Source organism: Bos mutus, chromosome 1, assembly GCF_027580195.1.
Source record: "Bos mutus isolate GX-2022 chromosome 1, NWIPB_WYAK_1.1, whole genome shotgun sequence".
Lineage (NCBI taxonomy): Eukaryota > Metazoa > Chordata > Mammalia > Artiodactyla > Bovidae > Bos > Bos mutus.
The window spans coordinates 96,178,839-96,193,100 of NC_091617.1; the positions used below are offsets into that span (position 1 = coordinate 96,178,839).

General features: G+C 40.0%; 1 protein-coding gene and 1 non-coding gene across 6 annotated transcripts in view; one reads left to right on the plus strand and one right to left on the minus strand.

The window, feature by feature from the left end:
* Nucleotides 1-14,262, minus strand: part of GPR160 (G protein-coupled receptor 160) — a 70,006-nt gene that overhangs the window by 8,058 nt on the left and 47,686 nt on the right. The window lies entirely within an intron of this gene.
* On the plus strand, nucleotides 3,098-3,224 carry LOC138989511 (small nucleolar RNA SNORA40). Its single transcript, XR_011465806.1, has one exon. It is a non-coding gene; the product is annotated as a small nucleolar RNA SNORA40 (small nucleolar RNA).

Consider the following 14,262-nt stretch of genomic DNA (forward strand, 5'->3'; position numbering starts at 1 on the left):
GTATCACTGCTGGAGACCCTGATGCTTGGATGAAGTCATCAAAGACCCTGAGATACAAGTGTGGATAACAGGAATCCTGCTCACACGGCAGTCTTCACCCACAGGTTCAGAGCCTAACTAGCAGTTCTCAATTGTTTTGTTTCAGGACCTTTTGACACTTGTTTCATGTTAACATAACATTTTTTTTAAGTGAAAAATTCTTTTCCCAAACAGAAAACTGAGTGAGCACAGTTGTACTCTTTCACATTTCACAAATTACTTCAGTATCTGGCTCAACAGCAGGCAGCTGAATTCTCATCTATAAAAATCAGCTGCAATATCACACATGTAGCTTTTGTAGAGTCTGCTGTACATTAATGAAAGTTTGAGAGTAAAACAAAAAAGGTATATAACTTCATAGCATTATTACAATCAAATAGCTGTGTTACACAATCACAGAAAAATTTAACAAAACCGTCTGCATTAACAGGATGGGAAGATGAGCACAGCTAACATTCTGGTCTATTGTTATACAGAAAATTAGATTAGCCTGTAGCTGGATTTGCTGAACCTCCTGAGCGAAGAAAGCCTGTGGGAGAAATAATGTATTAGCCTTGTCCAGTGTTTTCACATACTTTTTTCCTAAGCCTTACTAGCATCATGAAAAGTAGGCATTTTTTCCTATGAGGAAACGTTCGGGGGTTAACCAGCACATTTCCCTGGGATGCATGACTGTTAACTGTTAAAGCTTGAAGTTTAACCTTGTCTGACTTCAAACTCTTCAGGAAGCCACAATTATGGCTCAGCTCACAACTGGAAATGTAGAAGGGGATCTAACTTATGTGAACGAGCTTTCCAAGTAAGAGTGACTATGTAGATTACTGGTACCCATAGGAGCAGAGCAGAGTCCCTCAGGGTACTCTTCCTCAGGTTACACAGGGAATCGATGGCATGTATTCCAGACAGTATAGCTCAACACAGTGGGACCTGTCAACCCGGGTTCTTGAGTGACTGTGTGCGGCAGAGCAGCAAAGCCCCCGGGGATTCAGAACGGATGGACAGTGTAAGCAAGGAGACAGTTACATCAAGCTGGAAGGATTCATGATTATATGTTATGGCCTATCCTGACACTTAAAATGCCTTGTAATTCTCTGGACCCTTAACATTTCCTTAAGGAATAGCATGTATTATTTATATTATCAGAATTTATAAATCTATAGTAGAAAAAATAATTTTGAAAAGCAGCAATGCAAATATAAGAAAATCAGGAAAATAAAAATTCAGTTTTAATTTCCACTAAACTAATTGCTTTTGCACTGTGTTGTTCTGACATTCTTATATCGGCCTATATTGGAAGAGAAGGTCTTGACTCAGTGACCCAAATTTTCACCTTAAGAAAAAGAAAAGTAAGGGAGTTCCCTGGAGTGCAGATTAGGACTCTGCACTCTTTCTGCTGAGGGTCTAGGTTCAATCCCTGGTCAGGGAACTAAGATCTCACATGGTTCACAGTGCGGCCAAAAAAAAAGAGTAAAGTAAATCCCAAAGTAACCAAGGGAAGGCTATAATAAAGAGCAGAAAACAACAGAAATTTTAAAACACAACAGAAAAAACAGTCAAAAGCTGGTTCTTTGAAACAAACAAACAAAAAAAACAATAAAACTGTAAACCTCCAACCAAACTGAGAAAGACACTTAGGAAAATTAGGAAAGAGAGGGCCTCAGTACAGATCCTACAAATATTATAAAGATAATAGGGGACTATTGAGAATAATTTTATTCCAATAAATGAGACAACTGTGATGAAACACACAAATTTCTGGAAAGACATAACCTACCAAAACTCATTCAAAAAGATCCCTTAAAAAAATAGGGCTCATAGGGCTTCCCGGTGGCTCAGTGGTAGAGAAGTCGCCTGACAATGCAGGAGACACGAGTTCAATCCCTGATCTGGGAAGATCCCATGGGCTGAGCAGCAAGCTCCAGAGCACAGGAGCCGTAGCGACTGAAGCCCCGTGACAGGAGCCGTAGCAACTGAAGCCCCGTGAGCAGTGCGTTCAGCCGCAACTACTGAGCCCACGTGTTCTGGAGCCTGATGTTGGCAACAAGAGAAGCGGCCCTGATGAGAAGCCCTTGCACTGCAACTAGAGAGCAGCCCCCTGTGCTGCAACTAGAGAAAAGCCTGTGCAGTGATGAAGACCCAACCTAGTAAAAATAAATATATCAACACAGTTTTTTAAATTCCTATTAAAGAAATTGATTTTGTACTTAAAAACCTTCCCACAAAGAAAATTTTAGGCTCAGATGTTTGCACAGATGAATTCTGCCAAACATTTAAGGAAGAAATACCAAAGAGAACAGAAGAGAGAAACACCTTCCAACTTACTTTACAAGACCAAAGCAAAGACATTTCAAGAAAACTGAGTTACAAAGTACCATCCCTCAAGAATATGAGGCAAAAATCCTTAACAAAACATATGCTATGAAATTAAATTCATTAATATACAAAAATAATAATATAACCTAATACACCATAGCTAATGCAATCTTGGTTTAACACTAGAAAATCAATGTAATTCATCATGTTAACAGAATAAAGGAGAAAAACTATATGATCATCTGAATAGATGTAGAAAAGGCACTTAACAAAACCCAACATGATAAAAAAACACTCTCACAAAAACAAAGAGAAGGGAACTTCCCAACCAGATAAAAAGCATCAATGAAAAAGCCAAATGCTGAAAGAGTGGTGCTTTTCCCCTACAATCAGGAGCCATGCAAGGATGTCCACCCTCCAACCCTCCTCAACATTTCATTAGAAGTCTTAGCTAACACAGGAAGTCATTAAGAAGAAATAAAAGGCATGTATATGGGAAAGAAGTAAAGCTGTCTTTAATCATGAGTGATATGATCATGTACTTAGAAAGTCTGCAGTAAGAGCTACTAAAATAAGTGAATTTAGCAAGGTTGCAGATTAATTTTTTTAATCAATTTCTATATACCAGTGCTATAGGAAAATGAAATCACATTTTCCATAGCATTAAAAATATGAAAAACGTAGGGCTAAGTTTAACAAGCCACATGCAAGCACAGTATTCTGAATATCTTAAACACTCAGAAATAGCACTTGTGTGTGCTTTTGTATCATTTGTGGACAAAAACTTATAGACAGGTACAAAACTAAATCCTCTTTTGCAACTTAGAACTCACTGTTCAGCATCAATTTTGATACAGATAAGAAGGAACATGATACCTAAAACAGATTCAAGTAATGTGGGTTCTGATACACACAAAGGTTGCTTCCAGAGTTGATAATTTAAAAGCATAAACTATGAGAGAAATGATTATATTGATTCAGTACTCTAATTTTAGTGTTGACATGAAACAAGGATGGCTTGTTTTTTTAAGACTTTTCATTTTGAGGACATAATGTCTGTACTTCAAAAGGTACTGGCATAGCCCAGTGATCTGTCCTAGGATGTGACAGCTTAGGAGTGAATATGATTTCAACTTTATGAATGTTTAGAGGGTGTGCAAAATTAAGAACCAATCAGATCTGTCTCCTCTGACCCTAAACATGGTCCTAAGATAAATTACTTGAGAAAACTGGATCCCAAAGGTTCAGTTCAGTCGCTCAGTTGTGTCCGACTCTTTGCGACCCCATGAATCGCAGCATGCCAGGCCTCCCTGTCCATCACCAACTCCCGGAGTTCACTCAAACTCACGTCCATCAAGTCGGTGATGCTATCCAGCCATCTCATCCTCTGTCATCCCCTTCTCCTCCTGCCCCCAATCCCTCCCAGCATCAGGGTCTTTTCCACTGAGTCAACTCTTCGCATGAGGTAGCCAAAGTATTGGATTTTCAGCCTCAGCATCAGTCCTTCCAATGAACACCCAGGACTGGTCTCCTTTAGGATGGACTGGTTGGATCTCCTTGCAGTCCAAGGGACTCTCAAGAGTCTTCTCCAGCACCACAGTTCAAAAGCATCAATTCTTCGGCTCTCAGCTTTCTTCACAGTCCAACTCTCACATCCATACATGACCACTGGAAAAACCATAGCCTTGACTAGACGGACCTTTGTTGGCAAAGTAATATCTCTGCTTTTGAATATGCTATCTAGGTTGGTCATAACTTTCCTTCCAAGGAGTAAGCGTCTTTTAATTTCATGGCTGCAGTCACCATCTGCAGTGATTTTGGATCCCAAAGGTTACAGGTGGGGAATTTTTGAAGTGTGTCCATATCCCACTGGAGATCAAAGAAGGTGACCTCAAAGAATTCTGGACTGACATCTGTGGACTGAGCAGAAGTTCTTTTTAAAGGCTATCTTGAAGATTATGACTCAAACACTGGAGGAACTATGGTGACTGGCAGTGGAAGGAATCAGAACATGTTAAATTCCTCAAAAATGTATTGACATATAATTTTGTCTGTGTCACACATAATTTTAAAAGCCCTTTACGCTTATAAATAAAGACATTGCAGAAAGAAATTAAAGAAGATCTAAATCAATGAAGGCATTTATGATGGATTGTAAGACTCAGCAAGTTTTTTTGTAGAAATTGGCAAGCTGATTCTACAATTTATATGGAAATATAAAGGACCCAACAGAGCCAAAATAATTTTTAAGAACAAAGTTGGTGAACTTACATTACCTGATTTTAAGAACTGTTATAAAGGTACAGAAATAAAAAGGGAGTATTAGCATAAGGGGGAGAAGAAAATGGCACCCCACTCCAGTATCCTTGCCTAGAGAATCCAGTGGACAGAGGAGCCTGGTGGGCTGCTGTCCACAGGGTCACACACAGTCAGACAGGACTGAAGTGACTTAGCATGCATGCATGCATGCATTGGAGAAGGAAATGGCAACCCATTCCAGTATTCTTGCCTGGAGAATCCCAGGGACAGAGGAGCCTGGTGGGCTGCTGTCCACAGGGTCACACACAGTCAGACATGACTGAAGTGACTTAGTAGCAGCAGCATTAGCATAAGGATGGGATTCCCAGTGGTAAAGAATCCGCCTACCAATGCAGGAGACACAACAGACACAGGTTCGATCTCTGGGTTGGAAAGATTCCTTGGAGTAGGAAATGGCAACACACTCCAGTATTCTTCCCTGGAAAATTCAATGGACAGAGAAGCCTGAAGGGCTACATTCCATGGGGTCACATAGAGTCGGCAACAACTGAGCAGCATTTCTGTAAGGATAGTTCTATAAATCAATGGACCAGAAGAGAATCCAGTAGACTCACACATTTATGGTCAGTTGATTCTCAATAAAAGGACAAGTTAATTAAGAAGGGGAAGGATGGTATTTTCTAAAAATGGTGCTGGAAAATGGATATCCATATGGATATATCCATATCCACAAAAATAAACTCCAAATGGATTATAAGGCTAACTGTAGAAGTGAAGCTGAAATTTGTAGAAGAATACAGAAGATCTTTGTGATCCCAGTAGGTGTATTAGTTTCCAAGGGCTGCCATAAAAAATTACCACTGGGTAGTCACAACAACAGAAATTAATTTTCTCACAGTTCTGGGGGCCAGAAACCTGAAATCAAGGTCTCAGCACGGCTGTGCTTCCTTACAGCTCTAGAGGAGCATCCTTCCCTGCCTCTTGCAGTCTCTGGAGACTCATGGCACTCCTCGGCTTGCACCCGCGGGACACCTGTCTCTGCCTCCATCTTCACACGGACTGCTCCCCTGTGTTGTCTCTGTGTGTCCTCCCCTCTTCTTGTAAGAACCCTGGTCACTGCATTCAGGGCCCTCCTTATTCTGGTATGAGCTTATCTTCATTACATCTGCAAAAACCTATTTCCAAATGAAGTTGCATTTCAGATAGATAAGAATTTGGGGGAGCGTGACCCAAAGCTAGTGGAGGTGATGGAATTCCAGCTGAGCTATTTCAAATCCTAAAAGATGATGCTGTTAAGTGCTGCATTCAATATGCCAGCAAATTTGGAAAACTCAGCAGTAGCTGCAAGACTGAAAAAGGTCAGCTTTCACTCCAATTCCAAAGAAGGGCAATGCCAAAGAATGTTCAAAGTACCATACAATTGCGCTCATTTCACATGCTAGCAAGGTAATGCTCAAAATCCTTCAAGCTAGGCTTCAACAGTATGTGAACCAAGAACTTCCAGATGTTCAAGGTGGATTTAGAAAAGGTAGAGAAATCAGAGATCAAATTGTCAACATCTGCTGGATCATAGAAGCAAGAGAATTCCAGAAAAATATCTACTTCTGCTTCACTGACTACAGTAAAGTCTTTGACTGTGTAGATCACAACAAACTGTGGAAAATGCCTAGAGATGGGAATATCAGACCACCTTACCTGTCTCCTGTGAAACCTGTACGCAGATCAAGAAGCAACAGTTAGAATTGGACATGGAACAATGGACTGGTTCCAAACCGGGAAAGGAGTATGTCAAGGATACATTGTCACCCTGCTTATTTAACTTACATGCAGAGTACATCATGTGAAACGCTGGGCTGGATGAATGACAAGCTAGAATCAAGACTGCGGAAAGAAATACCAACACTCAGATACGATGATATCACTCTAATGGCAGAAAGCGAAGAGGAACTAAAGAGCCTCTTGATGAGGGTTAAGGAGAGTGAAAATGCTGGCTTAAAACTCAACATTCAAAAAACTAAGATCATCGCATCTGGTCCCAACACTTCATGTCATATAGATGGGGGAAACAGCGACAGATTTTATCTTCTTGGACTCCAAAATTACTGTGGACAGTGACTACAGCCATGAAATTAAAAGACTCTTGCTCCTTAGAAGAAAAGCTATGACAAACCTAGACAGTGTATTAAATAGCAGAGACATCACTTTGCTGACAAATGTCCTGAATAGTCAAAGCTATGGCTTTTCCAGTAGTCATGTATGGATGTGAGCACTGGACCAAGGCTGAGCACCGAAGAATTGATGCTTTTGAACTGTGGTGTTGGAGAAGACTCTTCTTGGACAGCAAGGACATCAAACCAGTCAATACTAAAGGAAATCAACCCTGAATATTCATTGGAAGGACTGATGCTACAGCTCCAATACTTTGGCCACCTGATGTGAAGAGCTGACTCACTGGAAAAGACTCTGATACTGGGAAAGACTGAAGGCAGGAGGAGAAGGGGACGACAGAAGATGAGATGGTTGGATGGCATCATTGACTCAATGGACTCTGGTTTGAGCCAACTCTAGGAGACAGTGAAGGACAGGGAAGCCTAGTACACTGCAGTCCATAGGGCCACAAAGAGCTGGACATGACTTAGTGACTCAGAAACAAATGGACATCCACAACAGTAGTCAAGGCTTTCTCAGCATGTGCACATGTGTTCATGCACACACACAGGCTGATAAATTGGACTCAGTTAAAAAGCAAATATTTACTTCTCTTTAAAAGCATAGTTAAGAAAAACAAAAGCTACAGACTTTACAGTGAGATGATATTCAGAGTTATCTTATCAATGACTTAGATCCAGAATAAAAACAGACTCTTATAACTCTAAGATAATTAGCCTTTCAAAAAATGGGCCAAAGATCTGAACAGACGTGTTAAAGAAACAAAGACCACATGAGATACTGTTGCATACCCACTAGAGGAGCTAAAATTTAAAGACTGACAATATGTGTGTTGACAAGAATGTAGAACAATCTGAAAGTGTTTAAACAGTTTGCAGATTTCTCAACATCGTTAACATTTGATTACCATTTTATCCAATAATCCTCCTCCTAGGTATTCACCCAAGAAAAATGAAGATGTATGTCCACAAAGAGAGACTTGGACACAAACGTGTGTGGCAGCTTGATTCATCATGGCTCCAAAACCCACACCGCACATCCACCAACAGGCGAATGGATAAACAAACTGTGTGTTAAGTTGCTTCAGTGATGGCTGACTCTTTGCAACCCTACGGACCACAGCCCATCAGGCTCCTCCTCTGTCCACAGGATTCTTCAGGCAAGACCCAGGGATCAAACCCAAGTCTTTTTTTTGTCTCCTGCATTGGCAGGTGGATTCTTCACCGCTAGCACCACGTAAACAGTAGTATACCCATGAAGTGAAGTGAAGTTGCTCAGTCGTGTCCGACTCTTTGCGACCCCATGGACTGTAGGCTACCAGGCTTCTCCATCCATGGGATTTTCCAGGCAACGGTACTGGAGTGGGTTGCCATCTCCTTCTCCAGGGGATCTTCCTGACCCAGGAATCAAACCTGGGTCTCCTGCATTGCAGGCAGATGCTTTACCCTCTGAGCCACCAAGAATGGCTAGTATACCCATAGAATATACTTTTTATGGATAGAAAGTAGAATAGCAGTAGAACAGGACTAAAGGAATAAAGTACTGATACATGCTACACAGGGATAAATTGAAAAAACATGCTGAAAGAAAACATCCTAACACAAAATAGTACAGACTGTATAATTCCAATTATATGGAATTATAGAAGAGCAGAACTAATCTATAGGGTCAGACAGACCATCAGTAGAAACCTAGGGCCAGGCTGGGGCAGAGGCACCAGGGAACTTTTTTGTAGAGATGAAGATGTAATTTATTTGGATTGAGATGGTGGTTCAACAAGTTAATATACATCTTTCAAAATTCAAACCGAACATGGAAATGGGTATGTTTTGTTTATTTATTTTTAACGCTTTCATCTCACAATATTAAATTTAAAAGTAAAAATCTAGAATTAATTTAAATATTCAGCAACAGGAAATTGGCTATATAAGCTATGACACAACCTCCAATGAAGCTGTTTCTTTCCTTTCCAAGAAAACAGGAACAGGAACATAAGTATCACATTGGAGCTTGCTATGGGCTTCCTAGGTGGCTCAATTGAACAGAATCTGCCTGCCAAGCAGGGTTGGGAAGATCCCTTGGAGAAGAAAATGGCAACTCACTCTAGTATTCTTGCCTGGGAAATCCCATGGACAGAGGAGCCTGGTGGGCTACACTCCATGGGGTTGCGAAGAGTCAGACATGACTTAGCAACTAAACAACAGCAGCAAGGAGCTTATTATAAATACAGAATCTCAGGCTCCAACTTGGAGCTGTTGAATCAATCAGCATTTTTAATAAAATCTTCAGATGAGTCATATATACTGATAATAGACTGAAGAATGCCAGCAACAGAGAAAGCACAGTGGCAATCCAATTTATACTTCAGGGCCCCCAAAAGACTAAGGAATTGTTGGCCCAGGTAGCTTTGAAAAGGGATGCAAAGATGGGGCTAAAAACAAGAGGATTACCTGCAAATTAAATAAACAGATCTGAGATTCCTTCCCCAATTCAATGCAACAGGTAACAGTCTCTCCCAAACTGTGGAATAAGAATGGAGGTGTTCTCTGGCATAGGGAACACAGAGTCTTTAGACTATGGCAAGAGTTGACCATGAAGGGCTACCAGGCTGAAAACAGACTCTGAGTAAAACTATGCACATTAAAAGTTGAGACCTCCCCAGCCTTCTTTTCCCCACTTAGATTGCAAGAATACCATTTTCACAAAACATAAAGATCCAAACATCCTTCTCTAGGGATCAATCCAGGAAGAAATAGGAAAGACACTGACACTTAAGTAAACTTACCAGATTATGATCTACTCATAAGTATGACCACACATCCACAGATTCTCAGACATTCGAAGAAAATCTCTACAATGAAAAGTCAAACCCACAAGCAGATAAACAGATAACTTGTAGAAAAGAGACACAGTACTAGAAGAAAACATTATTTAAAAACTCATTGTTTTCAGGGAGAAGGTGCTGCATTCACGAAACAAAAAGAGGAAGCTATGTCCAACCACCACCACAGAAAAGAAATCACTCCTGGAAGATAAAAATCTGATGGCAGAAATGATAAGCTGAACTGTAGAGTTAGAAAATAAAGTTCAGGAAATTTCCCAGAAAATGTAGAACAAAAAGATAAAGGATAAGAAAACAGAAAACCAATCCAGCAGGTGGGAAATCGGAACAAGAGAAGTCACAGAAAGAGAATAAACTGGAAAGAAGGGAATCAAGGAAGAAAAGGGTGTACCATTTTCTAGAACTGAAAGTTTTTCAAGACTGAAAACCTTCCACCTTGATGGAAGAAAATAGACCTATGCTGATATACATCAGAAATTTTGAAACAGTGATAACAGAAGAGAAGAAATAACCAGTTTCCCAAGAGAAAACAAATTTTATACAAAGAATTAAGGGATAGAATGGATCCCTTGAAAACAGGTAAATTAAGGAAAAAAATACAGGATTTATGCTGCCTTATATGAGGCGTACCACTAGGTAACCAAGTAGAGGATGAGGGGAAGCAGCTCTTTATGGAGTGTTCCAACTTATACATGAAAAATAAGTTGTAGACCTGAAACTCCACCCATGAATTAACAGCTGCTGGCATTGAGCACCTATGGCTGTGACTGTCACAGCAGGAGAGGAACCGAATGTTCTGTGCCTTCTACAGGCTGAACCTGAGTCTGCCAAATCTCTGGATCCAGCTGCCAATTTGCAAGAAATGCAAGGGACACAAAACTGGAAACAATCCAGACTTTGATCAATGAGTGAATGGATAAACAAGAGTGGAGAGTGGAGACCCATGCAGTGGATCACTACTGAGCAATAAAAAGAAGGAGCTATCAATACATGCAACAATACAGACGAGTCTCAAAGTAACTATGCTGAGTGGGAGAGGCCAGGCAAAAACCAGAATGCATGCTGCATGATTCCATTTGCATAAAATCTCAGAAAACACAAACTCACCTAGAATGACAGAAAGCAGGTATTATTTGCGGAGGAGATATGAGTGGGAGAAGGAGGAAATTACAGAGGGCCACAGGGAACTCTGGGGTAATAAATGTGTTTACTCTCCTGATGCTGGTGGTGTTTCATGGGTATATGGTATCAAACTGTACACATTAGATATGTGCAGTTATAGTATGTAAGTTATACTTCAATAAAGCTGTTTTTAAACAAGGTAATGAACACAGAGGGACTATTGAGCTGCACGATGAGTGTGCAATCAGCGAAAGTCACAGTGGTAAACCCTAAAGGTCAAGTGGTCCAGTTCTTCAATAGAAGGAATGGAGACGTGATCTATACATTAAAACAGAGACGTGAAAGACCTCTCAAATACTTTTCAAAGAAAGTGTAGGACTAAAGTCTCCAGGGACAAACACCTGGGTGATAAAACTACTTTTTAGAAATGCAAGAAAGCCTTCTCAAATGTAAAAAAGAATGAAAGAATGGCATTTGCAGCAACATGGATGGACAAAGGTTATCATACTAAGTCAAGAGAAAAATATCATATGATATCACATATGTGACATCTAAAATATGACATACATGAATTATCCATGAAATGGAAACAGACTCACAGATAAACAGAACAGACTTCTATTTGCCAAGGGGGTGGGGAGATGGTGAAGGGATGCTGTGGGAGTTTGGAATTAGCAAATGGAAACTAGTATATAAAGGATGGATAGACAAGGCCTAGGATCAGGCTCTTCAACAACCAGAAGCCAGAAATACCTTTAATGGATTGCTAAATTTAACCAAATAATAACAACACTTTCTGACATAAAAACTATAGGAAAAATTAAAAGAAAATAAATTGGGAAAAAAATATAAAATATAATCTCTTACAAATCAACCAGAGAAAAGATCAGAAGTCCAACAGTGAAATAGTAAAAAGAGCGAAGGACTGGAAGAGACAATTCACAAAAATGGAAAATGAGCTATTCAATATATGAAAAGGTATCAACATCACTCATACAGAAAACCAGAAATTTAAACTATCCTGTCTGTTTCTTAAAAAGATAGGCACCCTCCCAAATTTGTCAATAGTGTATATCTGTGAGACTTGTAGCAGTATAACTGGAAAACCTCCTTTGGAAAGCAATTTGAAAATATCTATCAAAGCTGCAAACGTATGTGTATGTCCTTTGAGCCAACAATTCCACTCCTAAGGATATATCCTACAGATTCACTTTCAGGCATGAAAAAATGTCTATAAGATTATTCATGGAAGCACTGTTTATTTTAACAAAGGAATGGAAATAATCTAAATATCCATCAACAAGGAAACAGTTGAATAAATTCATCCAATGCAATACTACACAGTTATTTTTTAAAAAGAAACTCTCCAGATACTGACATGGACATGTCTCTGAGACACATTAAGGAAAAAGTCAAGATACAGAACAGTGCATAGAACACACCACCATTTGTGTAAAAGCGGTAAGAAAAAAAAAACAAAACACATAGTTCCACATATGCATAAAGAAATCCTGGAAAGACACTTAAGAAGTCAAAAAACAATGATAAATGGGCAGGAACTTGTCAGATGGGGTCATGATGGGATGGAGACTTTAATACACTTTACCTACTATTAAAATTCTCCTAACCAAGGATCATACGAGACTACTATAAACAACTATGTGCCGATAAAATGGACAACTTGGAAGATACGGACAAATTCTTAGAAAAGTATAACCTTCCAAAACTGAACCAGGAAGAAACAGAAAATATGGACCGATCAATCACAAGCACAGAAATTGAAACTGTAATAAAAAATCTTCCAACAAACAAAAGCCCAGGGCCAAATGGCTTCACAGGAAAATTCCACCAAAAGTATAGAGAAGAGCTAACACCTGTCCTGCTCAACTCTTCCATAAAATTGCAGAGGAAGGAAAACTCTCAAACCCATCTACGAGGCCACCATCACCCTGATACCAAAAAAATGGACAAAGATGCCACAAAAAAAGAAAATTATAGGCCAACATCACTGATGAACATAGATGCAAAAATCCTCAACAAAATTATAGCCAACAGAACTCAACAATACATTAAAAAGATGATACATCATGATCAAGTGGTTTTTATTCCAGGGATGTAAGGATTCTCCAATATATGCAAATCAATCAATGTGATACAAATTGAAAAATAAGAACCATACGATCATCTCAAAAGATGCAAAGAAAGCCTTTGACAAAATTCAACACCTATTTATGATAAAAAAAAAAACTCTCCAAAAATAGACATAGAAGCAACATACCTCACATAATAAAGGCCATATATGAGAAACCCAAAGCAAACATTATCCTCAGTGGTGAAAAATCAAAAGCATTTCCTCTAAAATCAGGAACAATACAAGGGTACCCACTCTCCCCACTATTATTCAACATAATTTTGGAAGTCCTAGCCACAGCAATCAGAAAAATAAATTAAAGGAATCCAGAATGGAAAAGAAGAAGTAAAGTGCTCACTGTTCGCAGATGACTTGATTCTCTGTATAGAAAACCCTAAAGAAGCCACCAGAAAATCACTACAGTATGAATGAATACAGTATATACAGTATTGTAAACAACAATGAATACAGTAAAGTCACAAGATATTAAATTAATATACAAATCCATTGCATTCTTACACACTAACAATGAAAAATCAAAAAGAAAAATTAAGGAAACAATCCCATTCACCATGGCAACAAGAGGAATAAAATATTTAGGAATAAATTTACCTAAAGAGACAAAAGGCCTACATGCAGAAAGCTATAAGATGCCGATAAAAGAAATCCGACAGGGGCGGTCCTAAGATGGCGGAGGAGGAATAGGACGGGGAGACCACTTTCTCCCCCACAAATTCATCAAAAGGACATTTAAACGCTGAATAAATTCCACAAAAAAAACTTCTGAATGCCGGCAGAGGACATCAGGCACCCAGAAAAGCAGCCCAGTGTCTTCAAAAGGAGGTAGGAAAAACTATAAAAGACAAAAAAAGAGACAAAAGAGGTAGGGATGGAGCTCTGTCCCGGGAAGGGAGTCTTAAAAAGAGAGAAGTTTCCAAACACCAGGAAACACTCTCAGTGCCGAGTCTGTGGAGAGCCTTGGAACCACAGAGGGCAACATAACAGGGAGGAAAAATAAATAAATAATTAAAACCCACAGATTACGAGCCCAAGGGTAACTCCCCCAGCGGAGAAGCAGCACAGATGCCTGCGCTGGCCACTAGCAAGCGGGGGCTGGGCAGGGAGGCGCGGGCTGGGCAGGGAGGCGCGGGCTGCACTGCTTAGAGTAAGGACCAGGACTGAATGCCCCAAGAGCAATCTGAGGGAACTAACATGGGCTAGCAAACCAGACTGTGGGATAGCTACCATGCGAAAAGCCCTAACCTAAGACACCGCAGGCCCACTCACAGAACAAAGGACTGAGTAGAGCTAGCCAGCTGCAGACCGGCCCATCACCCCCTCCGGTGACAGGCAGCCAGAGCTGGAAGCGGGCAATCACAGCCCCAGA